Source organism: Amblyomma mixtum, chromosome 3, assembly GCF_055824585.1.
Source record: "Amblyomma mixtum isolate Tamu chromosome 3, ASM5582458v1, whole genome shotgun sequence".
In the NCBI taxonomy this organism is placed as follows: domain Eukaryota; kingdom Metazoa; phylum Arthropoda; class Arachnida; order Ixodida; family Ixodidae; genus Amblyomma; species Amblyomma mixtum.
This window is the reverse complement of record NC_143014.1, coordinates 227430613-227452272: the sequence shown is the minus strand read 5'-3', so window position 1 is coordinate 227452272 and position 21660 is coordinate 227430613.

Here is a 21660-nt window from a genome sequence, read left to right as displayed (position 1 = left end):
GCAAAGAGACTCACGACATGATTAAGGAGGCTTACGGTGACGCTGCCATGGGTAGATCATGTGTTTTTTGAGTGGCACAGGCTGTTTCGAGAAGGTAAGGAAAGAGTGGAAGACGACGACCACGCCGGACGCCCTTAGAACAGAAAGACCAACGAAAATGTGTAGCGAGTGAAACATTCACTGAAAAGTGATCGTAGGATGAGTATCAGAATGATTGATGATGACTTGAGCATTCCTCAAACGCAAGTTTTTGAGATCGTGACAAAAAACTTAGCCATGAGTAAAGTGCGCGCGAAGTTGGTGCCGGGAGTGTTGTCAGAGGAGCAAAAGGCCAACCGGAAAGCGATCTGCCAGGGTCTTCTTCATCATGTGAATGTGGACCCCGATTTTTTGCGCAGCACAAGGCGGCAACACTGCCGCAGCCTCTCTACAGCCCTGACCTGGCCCCGCCAGACTTTTTCCTATTCCCGGGAATAAAATCAACGCTCAAAGGGAAACATCACGGATAGGTAGAGGCGGTTCAACAAGCTGTGACGAGGGAGCTAAACGGCATTCCGGTCCAGGCGTTCCTGGATGCGTACTGTCGTGTCCGGTCGCTGTGTTGAATGCAGCGAAAGACGCACACGGTACTTTAAGACTTCGTTTATTTAAAGCCGATGAGGGTGCGACCAGCGTCGACCGAGGCAGGAGCCGAACTGGCCGCCCGAAGAAAGGAGGGAGCGGAGAAGCGTCCACGGGAGGGAGTGGCTTCCCAAAACAGGAGGAGGATGCGGGGGCGCACCATGGGGGGGCATCTGGCGACAGCGTGCGACGAAGGGCAAGTGGTCGTTAGGAGGAGGATGCGAGTGGTCGTTAGGAGGAGGATGCGAGTGGTCGTTAGGAGGAGGGTGCGGGGGCGCACACACACAAAAGCAATAAGGGGACACAACACTTCGTTCCCCCTTAGAAAGTTGCCTGGTATCGTGCAGGGGGTCGGCGCTCACGCGTGGAGGCGCGCTGGCTTTGTGCGCTCGGGGGAGAAACACTTGTAGGCTGGCTGTTGTTCGCTGTGTCTCCTAGGTCTGTCCTGGGCGAAGTCTCTTCTTCCGGGAAGAGGTGCCAGGCTATGTGGGAAGATGGTGCACGTGTTCTCTCCGCTGGCGGACAGCTCTCAGACGGCGTCGTAAATCTACGCAGCTGGTTGAGATGTCGGCGTGCTACTGTGCCATGTATGTTGACGAGCCAAGAGCGCAGGCCTATGCGTCTGACAATTGTAGCTTCCTCCCAGCGTGGCTTTTTCAGAAACTGTCGGGCGAGGACGCGCTGCCCCTCATTAAGCGTGCCGCAGCGCGGAATTGCTTTTTCTTCCCGGAACGTCTCTGCCTTTGGCTCGGGGAGGATGGCTGTGAGCTGGGTTCGCATTTCACGCTCGAACATCATTTTCGAGGGGGTCTCGCCTGTTGTGCTCTGAACCGTCGTGTGCTGCTTGAAGAGAAAGCGCGCAAGGCGGCGCTGCAGCGAGCCTGTCTGATCTCTTTCAAGGGCGCGTTTTAGCTCGGCTACGTAGCGCTCGGCTTGTCCGTTTGTCGCTGGGTGGTAGGGGGCCGATGTAACTGATGAGATCCCGTTGTCGCGATAAAACTTGAGGATCTCCGCAGACACAAACGGTGTTCCGTTGTCCGACACTACCTTGCGCGGCAGGCCGAACGTTGCAAAAGTGATCGGAGGTTGTCAATGACTGCTGCCGAAGTCGTCTGTCCCATTTGCCTTATCTCAAGCCACTTTGTGTAGGCATCTACGACCACAAGGAAAGTGCAGCCCTCAATTGGTCCTGCAAAATCAATGTGCAGTGTGTGCCATGGTGTGTCTGGCTTTTCCCATTCTGGGACAGGAGCTTTCGGCGGGGCGCTCCGGCTGCTCTGGCAAGGCTTGCATTCTCGCACCACTGTTTCGATGTCGTTGTCAATGCCAGGCCACCACATGTAGCTTCTGGCACACTTTTTCATTGCAACGATGCCCCGATGTCCGGCGTGGATGAGAGACATAGCTTGTGCGCGTAGTTCTCTCGGCATCACAACTCGGGACCCAAATATGATGCAGCCGCGATGGGTGCTCAACTCTGTAGCTCGCCTGCGGTAAGCGTCGAAGTTGTCCCCTTTGAGTTTATGCACGTTGCCTTGTTGAACAGCTGTGTAAACTAGCCGGAGAGCTGCGCACTTCTGCGTAGATGCTGCAACTGTGCCTGCTGTAAGCGGAGGTTCTGGCAGTGCTTCGAACATCAGAACGTCTCCTGGTGGAAATGGTTCGTCAACAGTTGCGTCTAGTGGCAGACGGCTTAGCGCATCGGCGTTTTGATGTTTACTCCCATTGCGGTAGACCAGAGCGTAGTCGTACGCTGAGAGTTTGATGCACCAACGTGTCATTCGCGGAGACAAAGTTGGTGGCATAGGCCTTTGTGGTCCCAGAATGCCCAATAGCGGTCGGTGATCGGTTATAAAGGTCACCTTCCGGCCGGCAATGTACTGGTGAAAATGTGTCGCCGCGTAGACGATGGCTAGCCCTTCTTTGTCAAGTTGCGCGTAGTTGCGTTCTGCTTGCGACAACGTACGTGAGGCGAAGGCGATGGGAGCTTCCCTTCCTTGCTCGTCAGTTTGTGATAGAACCGCGCCGACTCCGTACGGTGATGCGTCGCAAGCCAAAAGCAGAGGCTTCCTTTCGTCGTAGTGGCGGAGGACTGTACATCTTCGAATCAGGTCTTTCAGGGCATCGAATGACTGCTGATGGCGTGGCGACCATGTCCATGTCACATCTTTCCGAAGGAGTTGGTATAAGTCGTTGGCCACGGTAGCTCTTTGTTCCAAGAACCGGTCGTAGAACGTCAAGAGTCCGAGAAAAGCCTGTAGCTCCTGCTTGTTTGTTGGAGCTCGTGCTTCTGTGATCGCTCGCACTTTGTCCTCGGTAGGGTGAATGCCTTCCGCATCAATTCGGTGTCCCAGAAATTGCACCTCTGGCACCGCAAAACAGCACTTCGATTTGCTTATGCACAAATTAGCGTTTGCTAGCCTTTCGAGAACGAGCTCTAGGCGCACTGCATGCTCTTCAGTGGAAGTGCCACTGATGATGACATCGTCAAGGTAGACACAAACTCCTGGGATGCCCTGAAGCACTGTCTCCATGAATTTTTGAAATATGGCCGGGGCTGCAGCTACGCGAAAAGGCAGTCGCTTGACTTTGTACAAGCCTTTCAGTGTGTTAATTGCCAATAATTCAGCAGTTGACTCGCTCACCTTCAGCTGCTGATACGCCTGGGTGAGGTCCAATGTGCTGAAGACTCTTGCGCCACGTAGTACACTGAATACTTCTTCAGGTGTCGGTAGCGGGTAAGAGGACGCTTTAGTCGCAAGATTGACGGTGCTCCGGTAGTCTCCGCAGAGGCGTATGGTTCCGTTCTTCTTGCGAACTACGACAAGTGGTGTGGCCCATTTTGAATGCTGCGTCGGCTCGATGACACCTTGCTGCTCCAGTTTGTCCAACTCTTTTTCAACTGAAGCTCGGAGAGCAAAGGGCACCGGCCTGGCCTTCAGAAATTTGGGTTGCGCGTTGTCCAACAACTCCAGTGTGACCGGGGGCCCTTCGTTTCCTGGAATCTCTTCCGAGAATACTCTTTCGTATTTCTCTTGCAGTTGCTCAACCATGTTCTGGCTCGGCGTCTGGTGTATGCCGCATATCATCACGCCTAGTGGAGAAAACCAGTTTCTCCCTAGAAGGCTTGATCCTGTGCCCTTCACAACAAGCAGAGGTAGCGTATGGGTCTGGCCGTTGTAGTTAACCTGCACGTTGGCAGAGCCCAATAGTGGCAGATTCTGTCCTGACCACGTTCGCAGGTGCGTGTCGTCTTGTTGCAGGGCGGGTGCGTCAGATGGCCATGAAGTTCGGAACGTGTCCTCACTGATCAGAGTACAGGCTGCGCCGGAGTCCACCTCGAACTTAATCAGCTGGTGATGTACGCTTACTTCTGTAAAAATCTTCGGTCGCGTGCCGAGATTCATGGTGTTCAGGTCGTGTAACACAGATGGCGTTGCTGATGTTGTTCCATGGAGATCAGATAGCGGCGTATTCTCTGAGGCGTTGACGCTGTGATTAGGCTGGGAAGATGACTTTATCTTGGCAAGTCTCCGTTTCGTAATGCATGCTCTTTCGATATGCCCTCGCTTGTGGCAAAAATTACACGTGGCTGACTGGAATCGACATCCCTGGGGGTTGTGTTGGTCGTCACACCGCCAGCAGCGTTGTGCCTTTTTGACCGATTTTACAACAACAGAAGGCTTGCGCACCTGGTTGCTTGTCTGGTGTACCGGCTCGGTGTTCCGGCGAATCCCTCTCTGCTGGTGACCGGCGCTCTCCGCTCGAACGGCGATGTCGTAAGCTTTGCTGAATGTGAGGTCCTTCTCAGCGAACAGGCGCTGCTGCAGTGACTCGTCACTCAGTCCGCACACAAATCTGTCGCGTAACATCACGTCCAAGGGAAGCATGGTGGTGTTAGCAGAAGAAGCTGCGTCTCCCTCCTGCCCGGTAGCTGTTGTCGACAGCGTTCCAAAATTGCAGTCGGCAGCGAGCTTCTTGAGCGCGGCTACGTAGGCGCTCACAGTTTCTCCTCCCAGTTGATCTCGTCGTTGGAAGCGAGCCCGGCTGTAGACCTCGGATGGCCTTGGGTCGTAGTGCTTTTGCAGCGCTTTTACGATGTCGTCGTAAGACACTGCCGCTGGTGTGCTTGGCTGAATAAGGGCGCAGACAGTATCGTAGGTCTGCTCCCCGCACAGCGTCAGCAGGTTGGCCCTCTTCAAGGCTGGGTCTGTGATGTTGTTAGCTTCAAAGTAGAACTGAAGGCGTCCAACCCACGATGACCACGATGAGCCGTTGAACTCTGGTATCTGATTGGGAAACCCTCGCGTAGCCATGGCTTGTCAATAGCGTTGCGTAGCGCGGGTCGAATCCACTTTCTCGTCGCCACTGTCGTGTCCGGTCGCTGTGTTGAATGCAGCGAAAGACGCACACGGTACTTTAAGACTTCGTTTATTTAAAGCCGATGAGGGTGCGACCAGCGTCGACCGAGGCAGGAGCCGAACTGGCCGCCCGAAGAAAGGAGGGAGCGGAGAAGCGTCCACGGGAGGGAGTGGCTTCCCAAAACAGGAGGAGGATGCGGGGGCGCACCATGGGGGGGCATCTGGCGACAGCGTGCGACGAAGGGCAAGTGGTCGTTAGGAGGAGGATGCGAGTGGTCGTTAGGAGGAGGATGCGAGTGGTCGTTAGGAGGAGGGTGCGGGGGCGCACACACACAAAAGCAATAAGGGGACACAACACGTACCAAAGCTGGAAAACTCTTTGGCAGCAGCGTGTAGGTGCGGAATGGGTGCTACTTTGAAAAATTCTGATCTTTTGTACTATTTTCGTGAATAAATTTTATTAAAAAAATGAGTACTACTACTTTCAGAACTGTATATATATATATATATATATATATATATATATATATATATATATATATATATATATATATATATTATGCAGTGCCTAATCATCTGCCTCGCGTAGTGGAGCAGCTCCCATACGTATATGAGCTTCGCAACCAAAACATTGAAACTCGTGCCCGCGCCAACGTAGGTATTCCGACCCATCCATGCGTGCTTTTCTCACCTCCCAGTGAAGTTATGAGATTCCCGGAGAGACTCACTGTTGCGAAACTGATGCAATGGAACCTAAATATACTGTGTGGCTCAGGTTTCGGAATAGGTACCACCGAGATGAATCGGCTTTATAGCGCAGTTGCCTAAAAAAGAAGGGCAGCGCCAAAACTCTTGCAGAGCTCTACAGCTAAATACCGATCCTTGAGCACACACTTTTTATCAGCCAGAAGCGGGCGGCGTCACCAGCATTTGCTAAAATCTTATTTTCGTTTCGAGCTAGCGAGAAGCCACATATAGCTGTGTATTTTTATTACTCTGACACTAAAGCTGGAGAAATAAAAGGAATAAATGAAGAACAATTATTTGAATGAAGTAGGTTCTGCAAATTCTTCGTTTATGATCCGCTTTGTAGTGTGCCCTTTTCAGCCCGTTTCTATGCCCCTATGCCATATGTCACAATTTTTCGAGCTCCAAGACTGCCCGCAAAAATCATGGTAACGGTGGCTTTCGACACGTCAGTCTGAGCACGAGTAACTTTCTTAGCGAGCGACACTGTCAGGAACACGAAATATGCGACAAGGATAAGGTTTTAGTTCCTAGGGTTCCGAATAAACCTATTGAAAAATCCGGTATCGCGGCAAACCGGATTTTACCGGAACATATCGGTTTCATACCGGTCTGGTATCACTCTCATACCGGCGAGACCCGTCCGGTTTGATGGCTATACCGGTTCATACCGGTCCGGTATCGATCCCAAACCGGACAGACCGCTCCGGTACGGAGCTCATACCGGACAGTCCATTCCCGGTTCGAAGCTAAAACCGGACAGACCAGTCCGGTACGGAGCTTAAACCGGACAGACAGTCCGGTACGGAGCTCAAACCGGACATACCAGCCTGTATTCAGAGCGATATGTGCTGCGGTTTTGGTGCTTGGTCTGCAGATTGACTGTTGTACGCCAGCAGATGTTTTTTAGGGGAAGGGGGGGGGGGGGTGTCAGCGTGCGAATAAGTGCGATAATCAACACATACACGGTTTTGTTGAAAGGGCTAGGAAAAGAAAAGGGCTAAGCGTAGCTTCTCAGTGGCAAAACATGCAGTTTGTGCATCAAAGGCGGGGGCTGCATGAAGGGGTTTTGCGGGCAACCGCCATATTGGCTTCCCGTGCAGCACCCTGAAAAAGCCAGGACGGCTGTGTGCGGGCAAACGGCTAGTATACATCCGCCAACAGCCTTCCTAAGTCCTGTGCAGATTACTCTGGATTTCACAGTGCAGAACTTCACGACTGGCTGATAAACATGGCGAGCCTCCGGTGACTGCGCCAGAGGCTCCAAAAGGTTTGTTACTGTCGCGTTCATTGCAGCAGCTGTTCGCTAGCGGCAGTCTGTAGCGGCGCATCGATGAAGAAAGAAAATTCTTGGTTTTCGTGCAGGAATTCTTTGCACTTCTTCTTCGTCAAGTGATTGCCCATTGATAACTCAACTTGTCCAAGTGCCATCGCGAGCGGCCCCGCCTTTCACTCTATCAGGAAGAGATACTAATCACAAATCGCCGAGAACATTTCTATCGACGAACAAGAAAATATTAGCTAGTGAACAGGTACAGTTGCTAGAGAGAACAAAATAAAAACAAACTCCCGTAGAAACGTCACACGAGTAACCAGTCTTTGCGCACTTTTTTTTCAAGTTTTTTTCTTTCCTCTCACCACCGCCTTCCCTGCTTTTCCTGAATCCACTCTCAAAAAAAAAACCTGCTCAACCCTGTTTTTTTCTCTCGGCCTTTGTCCCTTCCCCGAGGTCTCCTTTGTGTCGGTCCTGTCCCTCCCAGCCCCCTTCCCCGAAATGGCGAGGAGGCACTCACTCTACAGCCCACTACCGAATATTTTAAGCCACCCTCCCTACCACACTCCCCGCGACGCTCCATGAAGTGGAGAGGGGGCTCCGATTCTACTTGTTCACTGTGTCCGGTCGCGTTTGTTTGGAACAGGTTTTTCTTTCCTGCGGTTGGGTTAGCTGCGAAAACACGCTGGCACTCGCTAGTCCTCGTTGAATTTGTGTTATACAGTTTTTTGTGCCTTTCATCGTGTTGCTTGATCAATCCACGATCGAAGATGACAACGCCTTCCATGCGTACGTCCAGTGCAAATATGGTGGAACCCTATCGTCCTTCTCTCAGTGTTGAATGACTTCGTTCCGAAAGACGTGAGTGGTGAACCGTGACATTGACCGGTGGAGGCCACGGCGGTGAAGGCGGATTTTATGACGGCGACGTCGTGCTGCTAGGACGTAAGTACGCATTTCAAATCACCCTGTTTTTTAAGTATGCCTCCGTCTCGGTTATATGCTCGGCGTCCACAGAAACGTTCTAACTGTCCAGTGTCTTTTTAACTAGCAATTTGTGGATTCCACAGCGTAGAGGGACGAAATAGCTCAAAATTTTCTTTCAGCTACATACCGAAATTGCTTGTCCTTCATAATAACACGACTAAAATTAGTTTTATGGTTTGTGTTCTTTCTTTACGGCGGCATGTGGTGTATACGTGCGAGAGCAATCAGCGATAAGCGTCCTGAGAGGGAGCGGCTCAAGACCTTGAAAAAACATCACGCATCGCATCGATACTGCGGTATGTGCCGTAAATAATGGAGGATGACCACGCAAGCACCGGAATCGTCCGAGCAACCTGTTTACACACCAACAATGTTACGACGCAGATTTGCAATACATTATTGATTCAAATATGGAAGGCGTGAGGTGCATTCACGATACTGAGCATTGCCAATGCTCAGGGCCTGGCGTCTTGAGACGCCTGGCTTGTCTGTGGCTTGTCTGGGCCCACGAGGGCCCGCAATTCAGAGCATGGTTTGTGCTACTGGGGTATGCATTTGTAATTATTGCATACAGGTCCACCTCGGGAATGGAATTTTTATTCCTTCGGCAACGTGGGCAGCAGTTATGGTGGCACCCAAAGATTCGCGTTTCTGCAAGGACGCAGCCTTTGGACGACTCCACAACTCCTGGAAAGGAGCGTTACAGGGCAAGCTTGCCATCGCAACCTGAAGTCAGAAGCCTCCACAGTGGGCAGAAAGCCAATGACCCCTGAAAAGCTACAAGCCATTGGCCGTAAGTTGCATGTCACAGTGCTCAATGCATTATGTTGTGTGTCAGTGCCCAATTAAATGATAAGCGGGGGGCATTATGTACTACCAATCATATTTTCTTTTCTGCAGGTGCTTTTGACTACTTCATTGACCAGCACCCTGTAGAGACCCCAGCGCCGGTAGATCGTCGCAAAGAGTTAAATTATTACCTCAGTGAGCTGGTTCAAGACATGCGAAAAAAATAAACATCTTTTGGAGTTTTTGATGCATTATAATACCCACCAAGCTACCAATACTTGGTAAAAGCTGGGAGCAAATAACACAATTGCACATCGACTGCAATACGAGTCGCTGATAATCGCAGATTACCAGTTTCTGAGGCTCTGTATATTGCAGCATTTGGCATGTGCACTTATGGCCCCAGTTTTTGGGCAGATTTAGTCCAAGTGGGATATATTTGAAGCATTTTATTCCTGCCTTTTTTCTGTGATACAGGGCCCTGCTGCATAATACGGGCCTAGCCTGTAGAATACCGGACTGTTCTGTATGCCGGTCTGAATTTTAAACCGGAACCGCATACCGGGTTATTGTACAGGATTTGCGATACCGGATTACCGGAGTATCCTGTACAAAACAGGAGAGTCCTGTATTATACAGGACTGTCCTGTTTTATACAGGATATTCCGGTAATCCGCTATCGCAAATCCTGTACAATAACCCGGTATGCGGTTCCGGTTTAAAATTCATACCGGATTTTTCAGTAGGGTACCTCAGGTTTTATGCGAAGCTAGCATGTCTAGCACCACAGGCTGCACAAGGGAGGAAAGGGTCATTGGAAATATTATATAATACACGTTACACAAGAATATTGGGCGGGGCCTATAGAAAGTGTTCAACTGGTTTCCATCTGTCATTTTCTGAATCAGTGTGATACCCCCAGTACAAAATGTTGGAGACCAGAACTCCCACTTCATAAGTAGGACTTAAACTTCAAAACGTCTACAGTTAGACGCTAGGCAAGGCGAAAACTTTTTGTAAGGTTATTTCTAACACTGCAGACCTGAAATGCTTGATTTTATCTTCACGAAAGTAATAAGCCCATCGATTTCTTTATGCTCATAACCATTCATTTGCACAAAACGGTTCACTTTACCGGCTGAAATCTGACTCGCAGTCATGGCTTGTATCATCTAGGAAGAGCCGCACATAATAGTCGAAGAAAGCACCAAGAATACGAGGGGTGTCACTTTGTGTGTTACCTGAGTACCCAATTTTCAATATCTCTTGGGAAAGACCAGCCTGCCTTTTTTAACTAAGTGCGTGCTGTTATAGTTGGTCATCAAGAAACTTGCGTGTTAGAGATCTAAGTAGTCCATCTTCACATTTTTCTGGGCTCAACGGTTCAAACTGCGCTTTAAAATTGTTTATGGAGTCAGAATGTAATGATCTCGCACGGCTTTACTCTTGATGCAGATCTGAGGAGTCTCGCCAGCTCCCTAAAAGTGAAGGCGCTTAAGAAACGTGATTCATGGTAATTCTTCTTCATGGAAATTCTCAGCCTCATCCTTAAATAGATCCAATTTCGAAACCCTGAAATGTCGTCACCTGCCCACATATCTTTCAGGTAAACAGCTAAACTTTAGTTGAGAAAAATTATTTATTTAGCCTCCAAAGCTCCCACTGAGGTCTCACGCTCCTCATTTCACGTTCCTTCGAACACTGAAGATGCGATAAGAATAACGACTTAGCCACTCTGGCTTATTACGCCATAATCTTGATGCCAGGCTTTTAACTCTAACACCGCAGACTGCCGACAGAAAGAACGGACGAGGTAAATATTTTATAATACGCATTACTTAAGGCAAACGCACGGTGCCGTTGTAGAGTGTTCATCGAATTTTCTTTGTTATTCTCGGAAATATTATGGTCTGTTCAGAATAAAAGGAAGGACAGGAAAGGCCCACATCATATGCAGCCCTGAAAAGTTCCAATAAATTAGCTGTTCGGCAAGGCGAAAGCTTTCTCAAAGCAGAGTTATTACCATACAAAGCGGGAATGGTCGCTTTCATCGTGTCTAAACTAATAGGTACCTCGACTGCTCCACGATGCTCACCTACTTGTGGAAACATTTCGGTGAAGCGGCTGAATTCTGACTAACAAGTGTAGCCCCTACCATATCCAAACAGTCACTGATAATAGTCAAATAAAGCACCAAGAATAGCAGGGGTACCAGTCTTATTATTACCTTCGTACTGGATTTTCAATATGTCTTTGCAAAGAGGAACCTGCCTTTTGTCCCTAAGTGCCCGGTGGGACAGTTGGCAATCAATGAACATGCCTGTTCGAGACCTAAGTAAGCCATCTTCATATTTCTCTTTGCTCAACTGTTGAGTAGTGCTTAGATATTGTTGATGTTGAAAATGTACGCTTCACCTGCAGTTCTCTTCCGCCTTATGAAGCTCATATACGCCCCAGCTCACGAAGGTGAAGGAGCTTCAGAAATGTGATTCGTGATGTTACTTCAGTGTCCAAATTCTCAGCATCATGCGTAAAAGATCCCCTTTCTTCAATACTAACAGATTGCGCCTTGCGCATCCACCTTTCAGTCAAGAAGCTACAGCGCGCTGCTAATTTCGTATGATAGGAGATATTCATTCAGCTTCCAGACCTCCCACCGAGGTACTCGAATATCCGGAATGCATATTCCTTAGCACACCAAAGCGACTTAGACTAGGAGCGACGCCGTAGTGGAAAGCTGCTGACGATTTCAACCTCAAGGGGTTCTCTAACGTGCCCTGACATCGCACAGTACACGGTCATGTAGCATTTCGCTTTCATCGAAATGCGACCTACGCGGCTGGTATCAAACAAGCATCTTTCCGGTCACCAGGCGAGCACCTTAGCCCCTGAGCCACCGCGACGGCCCTCTTGCTATAAGAGCACAGCGCTCACGGAACCGGTAATTTGTTGTCGTCGTCATATTTCATTCGAGCCGCCGCGGTGGCTCAGTGGTTCTGGTGCTCGGCTGCTGACCCGAAAGACGCGGCATCGACTCCTGCCGCGGCGGTTGAATTTCTTTGGAGGAGAAATTCTAGAGACCCGTGTACTGTGCGATGTCAGTGTACGTTAAAGAACCCCAGGTGGTCGAAATTTCCGGAGCCTTCACTGCGGCGTCTCTGATGGCCTGAGTCGCTTTAGGACGTTAAACCCCATAAACCAAACCAAAACATTTGATTCGCTGGTTATGCGGGTTCACTTGCGCGTCGGCAGTTTTCACGTCTCACGCCCTATAGACCAGAATACGGCGGGTAAATTGAAATCCACCATTTTGAGAGAGCTGTGGCGCCATCTATGGGGCGCGCGGCAAAACGGCGGCACTGGACTGCCACGCGAGGCGGCCGCGATTATGGGTATCGCTCGCGCTCTTACGTTTCATAGAAGATTTTGTGACTGGTTCCTAGAACAATCATATAAGGTGAATTTCAGCCTCATGCCAAGGTCGCTTTGCACATCTGGCGATGGCGGAGGTAAACATTGCGTCCACAATTGCAGCGGATTGCCTGGGTAAGTGCATGCATGTATGCTACTTTTGTGTGTAAAGTTTTTCCAATGTGATTTGCATGCTCAATATGTCATGTACTAATAAAATCACGCAATATATTTTACTTTCGCATTGTAAAATATGTTTTGAAGAGTTGTTTGGAGGTTCTGCGAAGTTTCACACCGCCAATGTCTGTTCATTGGTTACCTAGAGATTGGTTATTGAGCGCCAGAACCTCGTAGCAGCGCGAAAACTTCCGCTGCATTTCTTGCAAAGCAGGCACATTATTAAAGCGTCTTGGTGTGCCGATGGAGACCCGTGATCTGATGTCATGTCCATGGCTTGTGCAGTCTCACTGTTGTTTTCCTCTTGTGGGCTGTGCTCAGCGGCTTTCTGGTGTCGCCTCTTTACAGGGTAGCTTGCCTGCCTCAACAGATTCCGCCTTCCCTCGACAACCTGTGTTGACAATATAAAAGGTTACACAATTTTCTTATCTCAAATCTTACTCAGAACAGCAGGACATAATTTAGATATACACAGAAGACGGAAACAAACAATATTTACATTTACACAAATAAGGATGCATTAATTTATCGGAATCATTCCCATATATAGTTTGGCTTTATTGTTTATTTCTTATGTAACAAATCAACTTAAAAGCATTAAAATACTGACACTTCTACCTGCAGTTACACTGAACATAATAACAGAAATGAGATAGTGACAACAGTGAGACACAACTTCCTTCTAGCACCCAGCGCTGCATCCAATGGTGGCTATGTTCCGTTTGTCTGTCCCTTGTCCCACTGGGCATTTAAGCAATTTCCAGATCAAAGGTATAGGTTGCTTATGAAGCCCTATTTAGAATACATTTTAATCAAATGGCAGCCTCCCCACATTAAGGCAACTTTACTGTTGAAACAAATAACTCCATTTGAAAATGACAAAAAAAAATCTGAGACTCTTTCTTTGAAACAGAAATATCCGTTCACATTAGCTCATATCTATTATGGTTACAGCATTCAGCCAATTTTGTTCTCTAATTAGCAATATCGATTTCCACACTTCTGCATCGGCTGTCTTCTATACAACATAGTTAGCTCCTTTCAGAATTACCACACTGGCGATTCTTTCATGCAGCATAACCATTTGAAAGTTCTCTACGTTTTGCAAAGCACTTCTCTGATGTAACATTATTAGGTGACTCCTCTGTACTGTGCACCAACGCATCAACTTTCACTACATAGCAAAACCTCGCTGTGCCTTTCAAAACCACTTATTATCAACGTGTGTACGTGTCATTCTATGTGCAGCGATTAATGTAAATGGAGCTCTGGCAAGCTCTACATTTGTAGGCTATCTGAGTATTGTAGCAACTAGCAAAAGCACTAACCTTATAGAAATAACTTAGCCTGAGTCATCACTCCGACCATTATTATGTTAAACGATAGAAAAACCACGTTGCGCAGCAGGATTCCTTATCCCACAAATCAAATTTGTTCAAGCGAGCATCGCCGCGCCGCGCTACGTACAGTGCAGGCCGGCGCCGCTCAGTGCGCACGCAGCAAGCTCGTGTAAACTGAACGTAGCGTTTACCTTCTTAGCGTAGCCGAGGTGAAGCACAGGCACAGGGTTCAGCTCCGTTGGCCGCTTGCCGATAAAATGGTCCGAGCAGACCTGCATATGCCCTGACGCAGTTACCAGGTGCGGCCACTTCGTAAGCATAGCGCGGTGGCTGCGGCAACGAGGCAGTCGCACCGGCATTTTAACGAAAATCAACTTACTCTTGCATTTGCGCTGGGAACATAGTCCTTTCTATGAACCGCAGTAATCCACTTGTGGCGGAGCTCGGCGTTTTTTGTGCCCGGCGGAAAGCGATGCAGGCTGAATACGCCACAGCGGCACAACTCGCGACGTACGCCGTGCTCGTCGCAAACGGTGGTCAGCAGCCTGCTTCTTTTCCGTTGGTTATTTGCACATCCATAAATGGGGCAATGAAGCCCTGATGAAGTTTTGTACTTCGTTGCGGCAGGAATAGACATATTGGCTCATCGAAAAGCACCGCAGACACACACACCCACGTACACGCGAACGCGTTTTGGCAGTCCAGCAAAGATGGCGGCCGGTCGCTGGGTTCCGGAGTATGCGCATGGCTCGTCCGGTTCGAGAGTATCGTATTCTGGTCTATAACCGTCCCCACATAAATGCTACTACCGGATTTCAGCGCCACCATCTAGGGCGCTGGAAAGAGGACCGCTATTTGGAGAACGGTTCGCACTTTGGGTCTGCTATTTACGGTAGTTTCTGCGTGAAACACGAATTGATGTTGTCTGCTGCCCTGACAGCGAGGGCACAAATCATCATCAGCGTCCTCAACCTCATTCTTGAGATCACCAACAATCTCTCCGCGACACAGAAGCAAAAGCTGCAGGAAAAGACAGGTACTCAGAAGCACATTTTCGTGGGAACGGGGTAGAAGCTTCTATCATCATCTAACAGGCCTTTGTCGTTGGCATGTATTTGCCTGAGGGCAGTGCCGCTCAGAGAGGCCTCGCCTTGTCACCGTCATCATCCTCAGCCTGACTATGCCCACTGCAGTGCAAAGGCCTCTCCGATGTCTCTAAAATTCATCCTATCCTTTGCTATTTAAGGCCACCGTACCCCCCGCAAACTTTTTAATCTCGTCCACCCACCTAACTTTCTTCCGCCCCATGCTGTGCTTACCTTCTTGTGAAATCCACTCCGTTGCCCTTAAGGACCAGCGGTTGTCCTGCCTTCTTATTACATGCCCTGCCCAAGCCCATTTCTTCGTATTGATTTCGACTAGGATGTGATTACCACGCTTTTGTTCCCTCGCCCACTGCACCCGCTTCCGGTCTCTGAACGTTACACCTATAATTTCTCCTTACAGAGCTCGCGGCATCTTCCTCAACTTAACCTTAACCCCCTTTTTTAGCCTCCACGTTTCTTCCCCATAGATGAGTACCGGTAAGATACAGCTGTTGTATACTTTCCTCATGAGGGCTACTGGTAAACTGCCATTCATTATCGGAGACAACCTTCCGTATGTGTGCCACCCCATTCTTATTATTCTAGTTATACCCTGTCATGATCCGGATCAGCGGTCACTATGTGCCCTAAGTAGACATATTCTCTTACTACTTCCAGCACTTCGCTACCAATTGCGAACTGCTGTTCGCTTGTTAGTCTGTTGAACATAACTTTGGTTTTCTGCATGTTATTTTTGAGCACCACCGTTCTTCAATGCCAGTCTAGCTCATTGATCATGCTTTGCATTTCACGTCCTGAGTGAGATAGCAAGGCCATGTCATCAGCGAATCGCAGATTAATAAGGTATTCTCCGTTAACTGTTATCCCCAACTGTTCCTATTTCAGGCCCTGGGATAACTCCTGTAAACAGGCGGCGAATACCATTATCGAGATCGTGTCTCCCTGCCTGACACCTTTCCTTATTGGAATTTTATTGCTGACTTAATGGAGGACTATGAAAGCTGTGCAATCGTCATAGATATCTTCTAATATTTGCACCCTATCATCCTTTTGGTCTTCTACACGCACTGTGCTATCGTGTATTGAAAGACAAATGAGAACTAGGTGTAGGATTCCTTATCAACCAGGATATAGCTAGCAAGATAAAAGAGTTTTACAGTAATAACGACTCTCATGGTCGAGATATAGAATCCATTTTTTTATATCTCTTTGCTCGATTGTATAGTCGAAATACATCACCAGGAAAACGGTCAGCGACCCGTACGCGAGAAAGATCCCCAGCTCTATTCGTGTGTGCATTCCCTAGTATTAACCATATTGATCTTAATGGCAAGAGCAATCCTTTCCGCTCCACCTCAAAGAGAGAAATGCCGCACATCAGTGCCAACGCTTAGGCTTCCGTAGACGTAATGACTCTGAGCACTTTTTTCCGTAGGAGATATGCTGGATAGACTTATGACGATGAACGGTAATCTGGCGATTCGTTTACAGGCTTAGTTGCACCCTGCTGTTGAACAGGAAGACGCAGCAAAAAAAAAACGCGATGAGAAAACAGAGAAAAGCTGTTTATTGAAAGGGGACGTTTTAGAGGGATGTCTGCACGGCATACTTTTTGTCTTTTACCGACATTTTCCTCGCATGTCTGTAAAGAGTTTCCCCTCATCGCCAAGATAGTGCCGGGCACAGTTGGGCCAAAGCCGGAAGGGATGTCTAGAAAGGTGGGTAGGTGCAGTCTCTAGATTGCGTATTGTTCGTACGATGCAGTTGAGCTAACAGGTGAGCCACTATAACAAAAAATCGGTGGCGTTGCAACCACGACCTTGCATACATATATTAAGGCAATGTTCTTGTGAACGGATCTTTTAGCCGCACATACCCACACTGAAGGTTGGCAAGAGCAGTGGAATTTCCCTTAATTTTGCTTCTTTTCCAATCGCATTTAAAAGCTCCGAAAAACTAAGTGACAAACCTCCCCAGTAGCACAAACGGGGCTCGGAATTGCGGGCCCTCGTGGGCCCGACACGGGCAGCCCATGGGGGCCCGATGTGGGATATGTGCGGGATTTGCAACTCGTCATCGCGCGGGACCCACAGGGGCAGCCCAGTGGGCTTGCTACATAGGACCATCAGGGGACCCCTATGGTCTGCATGCATAAAAACGGTAAAGGGGGCTTTCCTCGGTCCTTTGTGGGACCCATAGGGGCAGTAATGGGCTTCTCAGAGGGGACCTTTAGGAGGGCTTAACCGGCAGTGCAGCGGGGACCCACACGGGCTAGCCCAAGTCCGGCCCACATGCGCCTAACCCATGCTCGGCCCACATGGGCAAGCCCAATTTCGGCCCACGTGGGCTAGCCCAAGTTCGGCCCACATTCAAACACACATAGACCAAGAAAAAGAAAGGACACACACGAGCGCTGAATTCAGCGCTGGTGTGTGTGTCCTCTCTCTTTCTCAGTCTTGGTGCGTTCGCGCCGTTTAACGACCATTATAAATATACGCTAATTAGCCCAATCTGGACTTTATCCACAGGCCAAACAGTCCACTTTTGCTTCTCAACCGGTTTTCCTTAGGTGGTGGCTCCCCTGCCCAATTTCTTCTCCTTGTTAGAGACACCTCGGTGCGCGCTATCTTTTTCCTATTGAACAAGAAACACGAGCTATGATGCATTCTGGGAAACGTCTATTGGACAGTCGCAGGTATTAAGCGACAGCGTAAGGAGCTCGTTCAGGTGAAATCCCGGCTCCGCCCGTCGGAACCCCCCCCCCCCCCCCCTTTCCTCTATATAGAAAAAGAAAATAGCCCCACTGTGCCAGCTGGGCAAGTAACGCGTATGCCACGAAGGTTTTTTGTTTGTCCTGTATTCCCGTAGGCCACGAAGGGTAATTGCTTCAGGCGTGTTTGAGCGACACCCATTGAACGCGTGGTCGGGTGTATGGCTTAGTAACCTGTGTGTGGGATGTGTTCTGTTCTGACAGTAATGAAAAAAAAAAACAAATATTGGTGTGTGTATGGGGGCTTAAGGTCCCAAAGCGACTCAGGCTATGAGGGACATGTAGTAAACGACTTCGGAAATTTCGACCACCTGGGGTTCTTTAACGTGCAAAGACATCGCACAGTACACGGGCCTCTAGAATTTCGCCTTCATCGAAATCCGGCCGCCGCGGCCGGGATCGAACACGTGTCTTTCGGGTCAGCAGCCGAGAGCCGTAACCATTGAGCCACCGCGGAGCCAGACAAATATTAATGTGCAAATTACGCGTCAGAAATTGGACGGAATGAAAAGGGGTGTTATGGTGCTTCAGTGTACTGGAACAAATGGTGTGTATGTGTAAAAGTGGCGTAGTATGCCGTGCTATGTAAGCTAGATAAGGATTGATGATAGGTAATCAATAATTGGGATTGTAATCGACGATCGTTATCGGTAAAGTGATTGTGGATTGGTAATCGCTAAGAAATAAGAAAAGGAAAACAAGAGGAAATGAAGCTACCGAGAATCTCACGCAGTGGAACTTGTACGTCGCATTACTTAAAAAGATTTAATGCGCGCAAAAGACAGGACGAAATAGAAGGCACGGACAAGCCAGGCGTCTCATGACGCCTGGCCCTGAGCATTGGCAATGCTCAGTATTCTGAATGCACCTCACGCCTTTCGTATTTGAATCAATATTGCGTTTCAAATCTGTGTCGTAATATTGTTGGTGTGTAAACAGGTTGCTCGGACGATTCCAATGCTTGCTTGGTCATCCTTTATTTACGGCAGATTCCACAGCGTCGATGCGATACGTGATGTTTGTTCAGGGCCCTGAGCCGCTCCCCCTCAGGACGCTCGTAGCTGATTGCGCTCGCACGTATGCACCATATGCCTGTGTAAAGAAAGAATACACACCACAAAACTAATTTTAGTCTTGTTACCATGAAGGACAAGAAATTTCGGTGTGTAACTGAGAGAAAATTTTTTGGTATTTTGCCTCCCTACGCTGTGCAATCTACGACTGGCTGCTTCAAAAAAGACACTGAACAACTAGACAGTTTCTGTTGACGCCGAGCATATAACTGAGACGGCGGCAGTACTCAGAGAACAGAGTGATTTCAAATGCGTACTTACGTCCTAGCAGCACGATGTCGCCGTCATAAAATCCGCCTTCACCGCCGTGGCCTCCACAGCTCAAATGTCAGTAAATGTCACTGTTCACCACTCACGTCTTTCGGACCGAAGTTATTCAACACTGAGACAAGGACGACAGGGTTCCACCATACTTGCACTGGACGTACGCATGGAAGGCGATGCCATCTTCGATCGTGGATTGATCAAGCAACACGAGGAAAGGCAAAAAAAACTGTATAACACAAATTCAACGAGGACTAGCGAGTGCCAGCGTGTTTTCGCAGCAACCTTCATTGCTTGACACTCAACCCAACCGCAGGAAAGAAAAACCTGTTCCAAACGAACGCAGGAAAGGCGGGGGAGCACTTCTGCATAACGTCACCGCGCAGCGACCGGACACAGTGAACAAGTACAATCGGGGCCCTCTCTCCACTTCATGGAGCGTCGCGGGGAGTGTGGTCGGGAGGGCATCTTAAAATGTTCGGCAGTGGGCTGTAGAGTGAGTGCCTCCGCGCCATTTCGGGGAAGGGGGCTGGGAGGGACAGGAGAGACACAGAGGAGTCCTCGGGGAAGGAACAAAGGCAGACAGAAAAACCAGGGTTGAGCAGGTTTTTTTTTTTTTGAGAGCGGACCCAGGAAAAGCAGTGAAGGCGGTGGTGTGAGGAAAGAAAAAAACTTTAAAAGAAGTTTGCGCAAAGACAGGTTACCCGTGTGACGTTTCTACAGGAGTTTGTTTTTATTTTGTTCTCTCTAGCACTGCACCTTTTCGCTAGCCCGAATTGTCGCCCTTTAGGGAACACCCCAAGCTGCCGGCTCCGTTGAGTTAACCTTTTCTTGTTCGTCGATAGAAATGTTCTCGGCGATTTGTGATGAGTATCTCTTCCTGATAGGGTGAAGGGTGGGGCCGCTCGCGATGGCGCTCAGCCAAGTTGCGTTATCAATGTGCGATCTCGTGACGAAGAAGACGCGCAAAGAATGCCTGCACAAAAACCAAGAATTTTGTGTCTTGATCGATGCGTCGCTACAGACTGCTGCTAGCGGACGTTAAGAAAGCTGCTGCAATGAACGCGACAGTAACAATCCTTTTGCAGCCTCTGGCGCAGTGGCCGGAGGCTCGCTATGTTTATCAACCAGTCATGAATTCCATGGGCCACATGTTGCATGGAGACGACGAAAGCGCTTGCAGTGCTGGCGTAATTGAAGTGCATTGAAACAAGCAAGAAACCTTTTGCTGGCAGCTTTCTCCGCGGCTACCGTAGCACACCAGAAAAAATACAATGCGATTAACGCAAAAGAAGCACCAACAAATCTCAGAAGCGGGTTCATTTGTTATTACGACGTTCAATGAGCAGCTCTTCGTCAGAGTGAAACGTGCAAGGTCTTGCTATTTTACCTCTGATGTAGGATATGCAGGCAGACTAAATGCGAGAATGTCAACTCTTCCCGTGTACAACTAGTGTACGTGGGACTGTAGATAGGTTTTGCCCGGCAACTCGCTAATGGCGCATGATGTTTCTGTACTGTGAAGCTCGGAGTAATCTGCGCAGGATTTACGAAGGCTGCTGGCATATATACGAGCCGTTTGCCTGCACACACTGTATGTTTTGCTACTGCGCAGCTCACGCTTAGGCCTTTTCTACCAGATATGTACGATACAGGCGGGGAAGATGTTGGAATCGTAATTGTGCCCATGCCTAGCCCATATATTTTCTATGCAGGACCAATTTAGGCTACAAGCGGGAATACTGGTGTTAGCCCACACACAGCCCAATTGGCTCCGTTAGGGCTCTGCACGGGCAGCCCCTGTTGGGTGTGCCCGCACTTCACCGTCATGTAGCCCCACTTTTTATGCACACGAACTGCACGCAGCCCATGCTTACCTCTTTCATACCCGATTTAGTACACAGGCGGTGAAGACGTCGGAATGGCAAATGGGCCCATGCCCAGCCCACGCGGGACCTTCGCCGGTGTTGCTAAGACAGCCCAAACTGCATGCCTGAAACGCTTCGCCGCTGTGAAGCCTATAGTTTAGCCCCTATATTTCCTACGCGGGACCCATGGCGGCTGAAGGCGGGAATACTAGCTCTTTGCCCACACAAAAACACTGCGGCTCCCTCATGGTGGTGTACGGGCAGCCCCTTTTGGGGTTGCCCGCGCTTTACCATAATAGAGCCCGCATCCTAGCCCGCGTGTATCTGCGGTGGGACCTAGGTGGGCTGCCCAGTCTGTTTAAGTCCATGCCTAGCCGACGAGGGTCCCATTCGGGCACGGAGTGGGGAGCCCCAGTGTTTTGTGGCAGCACTGCACCCACGGGGGACCCATGTGGGTTTATTGCGGGCAGCCACCAGCCCTCATTGCCCATGTCGGACCCGCATGGGCCCGCCACCTTGTGCTACTGGCGCTATAAAGCTTAAGAAGAGAGCAACCTCTGCGATGCGGGCAAAAATAGAAAAATTATTGCCCGTCTAATTAAGAACACATTGTTTTGACATCAAGACATAGACTAAAGCAAGCCGCCTTCGCTCATACACTAGGCGCGTCGGAAAAAGTGATTTCGTTCTCCGAACAAAGCGCGATCATACTTCTTAATTTAAGCAACAGAAACTTAAAATATCCCGCTCTCACATGAGCCGTAAGTCAATTGACGTTGTAGTCTTGTGAGATATTTTCTGTTCTACGGGCCTCGATTTCTGTGGAACCGCTATCTGTCCTTGGATAATTTGCTCAGAGAATAGGTGGAGACG